Genomic DNA, 12,609 nt, shown 5'->3' on the forward strand with positions numbered 1-12,609 from the left:
CACGCTGATCGGACAGAAAACTACCATATAACCTGCAGTGTTGAAAAAGCTTCGAATTCCAATTCACGACACAGAAGAACTCCCTTAGTGCAGGAATCCTTATAGAGAGCAGCATAGGGAATCTGCACTGAAGCCATGGCCCCATATTAAGTCTGAAAGTAATGTACTTCAATCGCAAATCAAAATCTTAAACTAAAACAAAGCCAGTTAGATGAAGGGTGAAGTGGCTAAAGTTAATTGGGTAAATAGGCTAAAAGGTATGAAGGTAAATGAACAGTGGGAAACATTTAAAGAAAATGTGGGAAACATTTAAAGAACACCTAATAGAGGTGTATAAGATGTTGAGAGGCATAGATCGGGTGGACTCTCAGAGGCTTTTTCCCAGGGTGGAAATGTCTGCTACGAGGGGACACAGGTTTAAGGTGCTGGGGGGTAGGTACAGGGGAGATGTTAGGGGTAAGTTTTTCACACAGAGGGTGGTGGGCGAGTGGAATCGGCTGCCGTCAGGGGTGGTGGAGGCAAACTCAATAGGGCCTTTTAAGAGACTGCTGGATGAGTACATGGAGCTTAATAGGATGGAGGGTTATAGGTAGATCTAGAAGGTAGGGATGTGTTCGGCACAACTTGTGGGCCGTTGGGCCTGTTTGTGCTGTAGCTTTTCTATGTTTCTATGTTAAAAAATTCAAAATGTTTGACAAAAATGCACAGCACTGAAGAACAAAAACTTAATCTGTGGCTTATTTAGGAAGCTACAGATACAATTTGCACTGGTGCAAAAAACAGTAGCAACTCTGAGAAGTGGGAGTGTTTTAGAAACCTGAAAAGGGTCACCAAAATGTTGATGAAAAGGGACAAAATAGAATGAGAGTAACTTCACCAGGAATATTTAAAAAACTATAAAATATTTTAAAAGTATATAAAAAGGAAGAGAGTAGCTAAAGTAAATGTTTGTCCCTTAGAATCAGAAGCAGGAGAAATTGGAACGGGGAATGAAGGATTGGCGGAGGCATTGTGTCATTCTTTAAAGTGAAGACACAAGTTACATACCAGAAACAGACAATAAGCCAGGGGCTAAAAAGAATGAGCAAATTGGGGAATCCAATATCAATAATGATGAAGTATGGAGAAACTTAAGGGACTAAAATCCCCTGGATCCAATTTAGAACGGTAAAGAGATAGGTGGATGTTGAGAGATAGTTTCCACTGCTTGGGGAGTCTAAAACACAGGGGGCACAGACTCAGGATAAGCGGGCAATCATTTAGTACAGAGATATTGGGGGCGATTCTCCCCAAAAAATTCTAAATGTCGAATTTGCGTAAAAATTGGAGTAAATCCTGTAGTTTTTTTCCAGCAGGAGTTTCATAGAATCATAGAATCTACAGTGCAGAAGGAGGCCATTTGGCCAATCGAGCCTGCAGTGACAACAATCCCACCCAGGTCCCATCCCCACAACCCCACAATTTACAGTCCTAATCCCCCTGACACTAAGGAGCAATTTCGCACGGCCAATCAACCTAACCCGCACATCTTTGGACTATGGGAGGAAACCAGAGCACCCAGAGGAAACCCACGCAGACACGGGGAGAATGTGCAAACTCAACACAGATAGTCACTTGAGGCCAAAATTGAACCTGGGTCCCTGGCACTGTGAGGCTGCAGTGCTAACTACTGTGCTACTGTGCCATCCCCCCCTCCCCCCAACTGTGCCACTGTGCCACCCCAAAGTTTCGAAATGAATCTCCCACACTCTGTGCACTGCAGGGTGCTGTAGCGTGAATCACATGAAAAATTAGTGGGCTGGGCCTATTCCATTGGAGAGGCCGGCAGCATATCGCTGAGCGGGCCACTGCATGTGTGCTGATCTGTCAGTGCCAGGACTGGCGCATGCACAGTAGCCCACACCACCGGCCTCCCGATCGCTGGCCAGCCCCGCGGCCCCTCATCGCTGCCCCTCCAACCCCCTCCATGCTCCGATTGCTGGCCACCCAGATGTGTCCGGGCCAGCCTTGAGCCCCCACCCCATCCCCGGCCTGCCTCAATCTCCCCCCCTCCCCTCCGCAGTTCTGGTCTCCCAATCCCCACCCACCCAGCAGCCTCAACCCACCCCCCACCCCGATGCCCAGCCCTGATCGCTGGCCTCCCTCCCTCTGTCACCGCCAGGCGCAGAGTGGCAGCTGGACTCCCAACCCTCACCAATTCCCCCCCCCCCCCTTTGCCCTCCATTAGGCCCTGTCCCCATTAGGCTCCACCCCTTGGCACTGCCCGATGCTCCCTGGACATTGCCACTTTGCCCCTTGGGCAGTGCCATGGGGCCAGGCTGGCACTGCCAGGCTGGCAATGCCCAAGGGGCATCCCCCCTTACTCCTGACCTTTTGGGAGCCCTCCATCTCCTCCCTTCACTCCAGCAGGGTTGGACCACTAGGTCCTTGCAAGTGGGGAGCTGTTGTAAACCCCACTGGAGTGAAACACTCCTGGCTGGGGGGGAGGCGGGGAGGAGACTCGAGTGGGCCCAGAGACTTAAGTCCTGGGCCTGATAACTATATGTAAAATATATTTAAATGACGCTTTGAATAAATTATACAGCTCTGCGCCGATTTCTGGCGCAGAGCTGCCGGTGCCAGAAATCCAGCTGCCGGAGGCTCGCGGAGACTGTGGCATCCAGCGGGGAGCCGCTAAGCAGCTTCCGCTTGAGTCTCCTGGCCCACTGTGCTACTAAAGCAGCACAGCATGCTGGGAGAATCGCTTCATTATCTCACACAAAGGATTGTGAAACTTTGAAATTCTCCACCCTAGAGGGTTGTGGATGCTCCATCAGTGAAGATATTGAAGGCTGGGATAGACAGATCTTTGGTCTCTTGGGAAATTGAGGGATATAGGGAGCTGGCAGGAAAGTGGAGTTGAAGCCCAAGATCAGACATGATCATGTTGAATAATGCAGCGCAGGCTTGATGGACCCTGTGAACTACTCCTGCTCCATTCTCTTATGTTCTAATGTCCTTCTATTTTGAAGGTAAAATAACATGTACTGTGGGAAAAAAAAACAGTACGGAGTCAAATTTCACAATATTAGTTTCTTAATTTCCAAGAAATAAGCAGCCTCCTTATTATTTCTACCGCAATGAATCACCTCACAGTATGTTATTTTGAATTTCATTTGCCATTTTAATCTGCCCACACTGTAAGTCTGAATCAGAGCCTGTGTTTTGGCAACTAGAAAACTGTCAGATTTATGGTGAAATTATTTCAATTTGTTTCAGCAGGGTCCTCAATTTCAATCGGGTTTCAGTTTAATGGGATCAATTTAACTTAAAGTTAATACTTTGTCATGATGCCAGTAATTTTCTTCATCCATCTGAGTGAGAAAATTTTTCTGTGGCAGCAGGCAAGGATCTTCAATGCCAGCATACCTTTGAAACATTAAGGTTGCTAACACTGTCAAGAACACCTGTCTGGGAAACCCAAGAAATTGTAATATTTTTCTATTGCTTATATTCTTGTCATACTTTTAAACTGTTGGGGTATGCGAGCGATAATTAAAGCAAGGGCCAAAGTGAATGTGTGAATCTAAACCGTGGGTTTGATACGGTAATGAGCCTGGCAATACTTAAAACAGATGCTTATCTAAGATAATGTGGTAAAGATGATTACAGAATAGGAATAGATATGAATGGGTTGTTCTGATTCAAAGAAGAGATGCAAGGTGCGAAAGGAAGGTGCATTAGGTAAAGTATAAGATAAACCAAGTTTGCTTTTCTTTTAAATTCTAAAAGCTGAAGTAAAGAGATGAAGTTCATCAATTTTGGAGAGAACAGTTCTAAAGAGACTGGGTGAAACAATGGAGAGATCAAAGGGAAATAACCTATTTAAGGAGATACTGAAACCTATGGGGGAGCTGTTTTAGATTGCAGCCGACAGCAGGGATAGTCGGTCAAACTCCCAGAAAGCAGTGTGAACAAAGTCAGATCTGAAATGCCAACTGCTGTTAACCTCAGATGGGGCTGCAGAGAGAATTCAAGGCACTATATGGTAAAAGTTACCGCACTTTTATAGATTTTTAAATCTATAAGGAGTGCCTGAGCAGATACAGGAAAGGTTAGCTCTGAAGCTAATTAAATTAAGATTGTTTGGAACAGTACTGTGTATTTTTTTTCTCCTAATCTCCTAATAAATGTTTACATTATTATAAAATCACACATGCAACCAGGGACATCATTTCTGGATTTCAAACCCTCTCATACTAAACACAAATATGAGGGCAACTATTCTAGGATTTGAACAGCTCAGCATTTGCCATCAGCTGTGCCCTGCATAAGAAATGCACACCACATTTCTTCAAGAAAGAGCTGGACCTATTTCTGGCTGGGGTGCAGATTGTATATAAAGTTGGTGCTGAGTCACGTTAACAGAGCTGTCTCCTGGGCTAGTTCAGTCCCCACTGCCCAATAATTAGCTTGAGTTTTCCATCTGCATTTTGTGACATATAAAGCATCACAGTTGCACAGGACATGCTGCTTGGGACAAATGGTTTTTTTTTCTGCCCATCAGGCCATATTGTCTTCCTCGACAATAATTGTAGCAGAGACTGCCATGCCAGAGTGGAGCTCCTGAGCCAGGCCAGGTGATGCTTAACACAGAGTTGACCATCATGCAGCAAACCATTGTCCAAGGCAGGAGGCTGTCAAATGATTAGAATCATAAAAAGCACAGAAGGACACCATTCTATCCATCTAATCTGTGCCCGCTCACTGCGAGAGTAATTTAGCTAGTGTCACTGAAAAAAGGGACATGCTATCAAGACATTTTGTCATCAGGACAGATTCACAAGATTACTGTTTCTAAAGAGAACAACAATTCAGAGTGCATGAGAAGAAAGTTCTGATTGGTTGAAAAGTGGACTCTTTTGGTAGAGGTGTTGCCTTGGAGAATGCACCAGAGAATAGTTAATTGCCAAGCTTTTGTTTAAACTCAAACCAGGCAGGCTGACTCTGGTTGAGGCACTGATATGTGGAATGAACCAGAGAATGGCTGTCCCCAAGCTTTTGTTTCGTTGTAACAGGCATAATGTGTGTACATGGTCTTTATATTTCCAAAGAACAGGGCTCTGCGAGTGGATAAATGTAGATTCTAGCATGTGTAAATGAGCCATACTGTTGAGCCCAATCATAAATTTGTTGTCAGTGCAATTCTTCACACAATCCAGGTTGTTGATCAAATGCTGTCAAATCACAGAATCACATCTAATGTTGGACATGAGGCTTTGAGTTTTGCAAGCACATGCTGGTTGGCTGCAGTCAGTACTTCTTCTGTTGTAAAGGGATGCACTATTTCATACGATCCACCAGTCACAGGTACATATGGCAGGATACACTTTATTTCAGCATCCAGTTTGCACAGTGAACACATGGCTAAAGATCAGATCATTGATCACTGTAGGTTGTGAAAACTCACAAATGGTCCAGAGGCTGCCACCTTTGAACCTGAAAAGTGCCCTGTCTACTTCAGATTACCCTGGAAGGGTAAGGTGTCTCAAAAATATGAGCAACAGTTAAGGCTAGCTGCTTCGATTGTGCAGTAGCAACACAAATGGATGGATTTTTAAAACTGAAATCCTAATAAGACAATGGAAATCTACCTGCCAACTACTATATACAAGCTTGCATTCTACCAAGTGGGGTTAAAATGAACAAGCACTCAATCCTACTGGGAATCATGAAAGACTAGTGGAAGCCTGTTGGCTTACACTATTTTGAAATTTTTCAAAAGTTTCTGAGGTGAAATACCTAAAATCAAGGATGGCAGCAGATATGGACAAGTCAATTTCCTCTGTAACATACAACCATCAGGATACTTGACATACTGTCAGAGAGACCAGAGATCTGAATGCTGTACTGAAGACAGTTAAGGCTAGCTGCTTCGATTGTGCAGTAGCAACACAAATGGATGGATTTTTAAAACTGAAATCCTAATAAGACAATGGAAATCTACCTGCCAACTACTATATACAAGCTTGCATTCTACCAAGTGGGGTTAAAACGATGTTTGCTCTCTCTGTCTGCCTGTTCCTCTCTTGAAAGTGTTGTGCCCGGATTTGCAAAGTAACCATCCTGAGAAGATAAAACCACTGCAAACCAAGATTTTCTGGAAATAAATGGGGAAATCTGCTCCATACAGTTACACCCAGAAAGATAACTGAACAAAATGGCCATATCATGGAATCACTGCAATGACACCAGCCAAAGGATAGCTAAGTTTATACTCCTGTGTCTTATATTCTTCTCAAATTGTAAAGAAATCTTTCGGCTTATTCTCTTATTCTACCATTTGTACTAGAGACGAATGTGTGTGATGTATGAATGGTGGTTCCAATTTACCTAGTTTATTTTTAATTCAAGAAATAGTTTCAATAAACTTATCATGTTCTTTTTGAAAATTCAGAATACCTATCTGTTGTGGGTTGGGCGATGTGACACTTGGGAACATGTTATGAAAATGAATGGGAAGTTTATTTGTGGTGTGTGATCTCTTCCAATGGCCGCTGCTTCTCTCTCTATTTCCCGCTCTAAATCTCATGACATTGCTTCCGTTTGCATAAGTTACCACATTATTACAACAGGTCTCCACAGTGAGCCAATAGGAACAAGGTTAAGTTTATTTATTAGTGTCATAAGTAGGCTTACATCAACACTGCAATGTAGTCACTGGGAAAATCCCCTAGTCGTCACACTCTGGCGCCTGCTTGGGTACACTGAGGAAGAATTTAGTATGGCCAATGCACCGAACCAGCATGTTTTTCAAACAAATACAAACACATAACACTGTCTGACTAATTCTTTCTATTCTGAAAGCATAAATTGTGCAATTCCGGCAGTATTGGCAAATCTCATCCTCTCTAAATTCACAAAAAAGTCCTGTTACGGTTAAACCTGGAGTGGTAGAATAGGTGTGTCATTTCAATCCTCCTCACATTGTCAGAACATTATCCAATTTCCTTTTGAAAGATTGAATCCGCCTCTAACACGCTTTCAGACTTTTCGGGTTGTAACTACTCACTGCTTCAACATTGTTTTCCCCATGTATCTTTTTGTTCTTATCCCAATTACTTAAATTCAATGTTCTCTGTTTCTTGACCCTTCCGAACATGGGAATAGTTTCTCTCCACCTGCCCTGTTTAGGTCCCTCGTGATATTAAACACCTCGACCAAATCTCCTCTTATCCTTTTGTTCTCTAAGACATCCACCCCAACAGCTCCATTGTTCATAAGTCCTCACTTGTTGGGACTCCAGCACCAGAAGAACTCTCGGCGGAATCACTAGAGGTGCTTGCTGTGGAATGAATGCTCTTGTTCAGCTTGGGTACTTCATATCCTCTCATGAGGAAAACAATTAAAAATAACCCTTCAACAATACCCAGAGAAAGACACAGAACAGAAGCTTGAATTATTCTCCTCGAGGCTGTGAATAGAACAGGGAAACATTTTCCACAGATAAAATGTGTTTTCATCTCAGTTCCTGCCCCCTCGATTGAAACTTGGATTTCACATCAAATAAATGTGGATTTGAAGTGTTGCATAAATCTTGAAATTTTAATAAAAGAAATGAAAGCTTGAAACATAAACTTCTCACACAGTGAAATGGAAATGCACACTTGTCAGTGCACTAACCTTATTCCAGTTGTCATAATATACCTCCTGAACCACTGTAAAACAAATTCTATTTTGCAGCTGTGGTTTGCGGTCTTTTGCAGCCTGCTGCCTCCATATATACTGAGGGGCTCGGTGTAGATCTCAAGCGGTTTGCCTTTATGCCATCTATGTTAAACAAGATATTGAGAATGCCAAGGGTTCGAGTTGAACACAATGACATGAAATTTATTAGTAGCAAAAACTGTACGCGGAACTGCACAGACTTTGACTTAGCCTGAGTCCCAATACTTACATAGGTTGGCTAGTTGAGTCACAGGGTATACATGAAGCCTTACTGATACAGAGTCACAGAAAGTAATGAATGTCTGCAGTGGGGATCACAGACAATAGTGAACATCATAGAGGTTGTATCTTTTATCCTCCAGCCTTACACATGGTAATGTCATAGTGACGCCACTATGCAGCTTCTTAAAGGTACATGTCATTGTCTGCATTGGCATGTATTCAATTTCACAACATCTCCCTTTTCCTTTCTCACAAAAGAAACACTTTGTGAGAGCAGACATAACAGTGAATGTCAAGCATAACAAGATTGAGTCACAGTATAGAGTCTTTACCCATGAAGAGAATGTTTTTGTGGGCGTATAACACAACTATATCTTGATCACTGGTAGTTCTCAGGTTGTTGAATGATGCTCTGTGATTATGCATTTTTAGCTAGTGTTTCTTGGTTGATCACTGGAAGATTATCTTGTCTTACAGTGTCAGTACTTTTGTAGTCCTCTGTAAATGAAAATACGTTTTCTGTGTTTGAGTAATCGTCAGTATGATCCTGTGGTTCAGTTCGCACAATGCAAATGTGTTGATGGTTCCTTTTGAGGGTCTATCTGTTTGGCATCTCAACCTCATATGATCATGGCTGTGTGCACTTTCATGGTACCATTCCTTGTACCCACTTTGTTGTGTGGCGATCGGGTATGCTTGCACCTTTGTGCTAATGGTTTTGTTCTCTGGTCATGCTGCTGCGACATCTTTTTCCATTTTAATAGAATATCATAAGCTTGCATCTGAATTGGGAGTGGACAGAACAGGAGAGTGGTACGGACTTACTTTACAAAAACATCAAACTGGCGCGTGAGGGTAGACCGTCTCCCTATGGTGTGGCATGAAGACTTTGCATGGCATTTCTAAAATCTTGTTTGGTTGCCATGCACTTTGTAAGTGTTCCTTTGACCGTCTTGATGGTCTGTTCTGATATCCCATTGGACTGAGGGTAGCGTGGGCAGGATGTGATGTATTTTACACCTGATGTTTTTGCACATGTCCTGGAAGGGTTGTCCTGTATAGTGGGGACCATTGTCTGGGACGATGGTTTCAGACACACTGAACATGGTGAAAATCCCATACAGCTGGTCATTGTGTCCTTGTCTGGTGAATGAAAGTGAATTTGGTAAAGTGGTGAGTTACCAAGATGAAATCTTTACTGTCTAGATGGAATAAATCAGCGGCTACTTTCAACAATGGAACAGAGGGGACTTCATGTGCTAATAATGGTTCTCTGTCCTGTTGCAGTTGGTGCACCTGGCAAGGATGGCATGCTTGTGTCAATCTGGGAATGTCTTTGTTAATACCTGGCCAATAGCTTGATTCTCTGGCAAGGTGATTTGTCCATTCCATGCCCTGTAGGTGATTTAACGTGGTTTGGAACTTTGCATGAGGACTTGATGGCCTTTGAATATAATGCTTCTGGAGATGCTCAGTTAATCTCTGTCGTGCCAAAACAATTGTACACATTCGTGATCATCCTTGACAAGATCGGGCCAACCAGCAATCTTAATTTGCTTCAGCTGCTGTAGTTATGGGTCTGGAAAAATCCCCAAGCCCAGATAAATTGCACCCCAAGCTGCTGTGGGAGGCGAGGCAGGAAATTGCAGGGTCTCTGACGCAAATTTTTAATTCTTTTCTGGCCACGGAGAAACTCCAGAGGACTGCAGGACCGCTAATGTGGTTCCTCTTTTCAAGAAGGGTGGTTGAGATGAACCAGGAAATTACAGACCAGCGAGTCTCATGTCAGTGGTAGAAAAACTATTGGAGAAAATTCTGAAGGAGAGAATTAATCGCCACTTGAAAAGGCATGGTTAATTAGGGATAGTCAGCATGACTTTGTCAAAGGGAGGTCATGCCTAACAAATTTGATAGAAATTTTCAAAAATGTGATCGAGTGTTTGGATGAGGGAAGTACAGTTGATGTAATTTATATGGATTTTGGCAAAGCATTTGACAAGGTCCCACATGGGAGACTGATTGAAAAGGTTGAAGTACGTGAAATTCAGGGAAACCTGGTGAGATTGATCAGAAACTGGCTTAGTAATAGAACATAGAACATAACAGCGCAGTACAGGCCCTTCGGCTCTCGATGTTGTGCCGACCAGTGAAACCAATCTAAAGCCCATCTAACCTACACTATTCCAATATCATCCATATGCTAATCCAATGACCATTTAAATGCCCTTAATGTTGGCGAGTCCACTACTGCTGCAGGCAGGGCATTCCACGCTCTTACTACTCTCTGAGTGAAGAACCTACCTCTGACATCTGTCCTATATCTATCACCCCTCAATTTAAAGCTATGTCTCCTCGTGCTAGCTATCATCATCCGAGGAAAAAGGCTCTCACTATCCACCCTACCTAATCCTCTGATCATCTTGTATGCCTCTATTAAGTCACCTCTTAACCTTCTTCTCTCTAATGAAAACAACCTCAAGTCCCTCAGCCTTTCCTCATAAGACCTTCCCACCATACCAGGCAACATCCTAGCAAATCTCCTCTGCACCCTTTCCAATGCTTCCACATCCTTCCTATAATGCGGCGACCAGAACTGTATGCAATACTCCAAGTGCTGCCGCACCAGAGTTTTGTATAGCTGCAACATGACCTCCTGGCTCCGAAACTCAATCCCTCTACCAATAAAAGCTAACACTCCGTACGCCTTCTTAACAACCCTATCAACCTGGGTGCCAACTTTCAGGGATCTATGCACATGGACACCGAGATCTCTCTGTTCATTCACACTACCAAGTATCTTACCATTAGCCCAGTACTCTGTATTCCTGTTACTCCATCCAAAGTGCATCACCTCACACTTTTCCGCATTGAACTCCATTTGCCACCTCTCAGCCCAGCACTGCAGCTTATCTATGTCCCTCTGTAACCTGCAACAACCTTCTGCATTGTCCACAACTCCACCAACTTTAGTGTCATCTGCAAATTTACTAACCCATCCTTCTACTCCCGCATCCAGGTCATTTATAAAAATGACAAACAGCAGTGGCCCCAAAAGTGCAGGACACAAAGGTAGAAGGTTGTTTGAGTGACTGGAGGCCGATATCCAGTGGTGCACCACAAGGTTCAGTGCTGGGTTCCTTATTGTTTGCTATATACATAAATGATATAGATGATAATGTGGAGGGCATGATAAGTAAGTTTGCAGATGACACCAAGATTCATAGGGTAGTTAATAGTGAAGTTGAAGGTCATAGGTTATGGGAAGATATGGATGGGTTGGTCAGATGGGCAGAGCAGTGGCAGATAGCATTCAACTCTGAAAAGTGCGAGGTGATACACTTTGGAAGAAGTAACAGGACAAGGGAATATTTAATGAATGGCAGGACACTAGGAAGCTCAGAGGAACAGATGGAGATTCCACAGGATATTGCCTGGGATGTTGCATTTGAGCCATAAGGAGAGACTGATAGGCTTGATTGTTTTCTTTAGAGCAGTGAAGGCTGAGGGGAAACATGATTGAGGTGGATAAGATCATGAGGGGTTTGGACAGGGTGAATAGAAAGCAGCTGTTCCCCTTGTTTGAGGGATTAATCTTAAGGAGGTATAGTTTGAGAATGAGGGGTAGAAGATTCGGAGGGGATTTGAGAAAAAGAATTTGGTCAGAGGGAGGTGAGAATCTGGAATGCACTGCCTAGAAAGTAATGGAGGCAGAAACCTTACAACCTTTAAAAAGTATTTGGATGAGCACATGAAATATCATAACATTCAAGGATATGGGACAATTGCTGGAAAATGGATACGCCTGTCAGGTGTTGACTGTGCTATGCCATACCATTTTCCTGCGTATGTAGTGTTGAGAATGTTCAATGATAAGATGTTGGCATTTGCACTGCTATCAATTTTTGCACATATGGTATACTGTCCATAGTGTTGCGGACACTTAACATTTACTGTGGTAAATGTTTCAGCTCATTTGACTCCATCCGTATGATGAATGAGATTGACAATATGTACAGTTTGGCTTGGATCTGTACACTGTGGGGTGTTGGTTGTGTCTTTCACTTCATCGCTGTGTTTGCATTTTTGGGATGAGCCCTGGAACTGTCATTTGTGTGTCAGATTTCTGTGGAATTCTTTCTGTGTTGTGAGTTTTGTTGTTTGGCTCTGTCAGGTTTATTGTGTAGACAACATTTTTACCCAATGGAGCATAGTTTGCATATGTCAAAAAATGCTGGACATTCCCTGGGTACATGTGTAAGACCACACCGCATGCAGGTTCTGTGGGGGTGTCTTTGATGTTCTGACTAATACGGCAATGGTAGGTTTGTGCTCGGGGGCTTGAAGGTGCTGTTCACCAGCCATTAGTGCCGCAAATTTCTACATTCATCCAGTAGTCTATCTATTGAGTAGCTTTGGAAAGCAGCACTTTCCTGAAATGCTTGATGGACATTGAAGCGATGACAAGCTCCATCAATCTCTCCACAAGGTCATGGGCATTGAAGTCACATTCGGCTCCTTTGTGCCAGCTCCTGTGAATAAATTGATTGATGCTTCCACTTGGCTTTTGTCAGTGCAACAAGAACTCTCACCTGTGAATTCTAAAGTTGACTCAGACCTATAGTTGGTCTTCAGTGAGTTTGGAGATCTTATTGGGGTCCCTTTGGTCTTCATCAGATCAGT

Source organism: Mustelus asterias, chromosome 3 (assembly GCF_964213995.1).
Source record: "Mustelus asterias chromosome 3, sMusAst1.hap1.1, whole genome shotgun sequence".
NCBI lineage: Eukaryota > Metazoa > Chordata > Chondrichthyes > Carcharhiniformes > Triakidae > Mustelus > Mustelus asterias.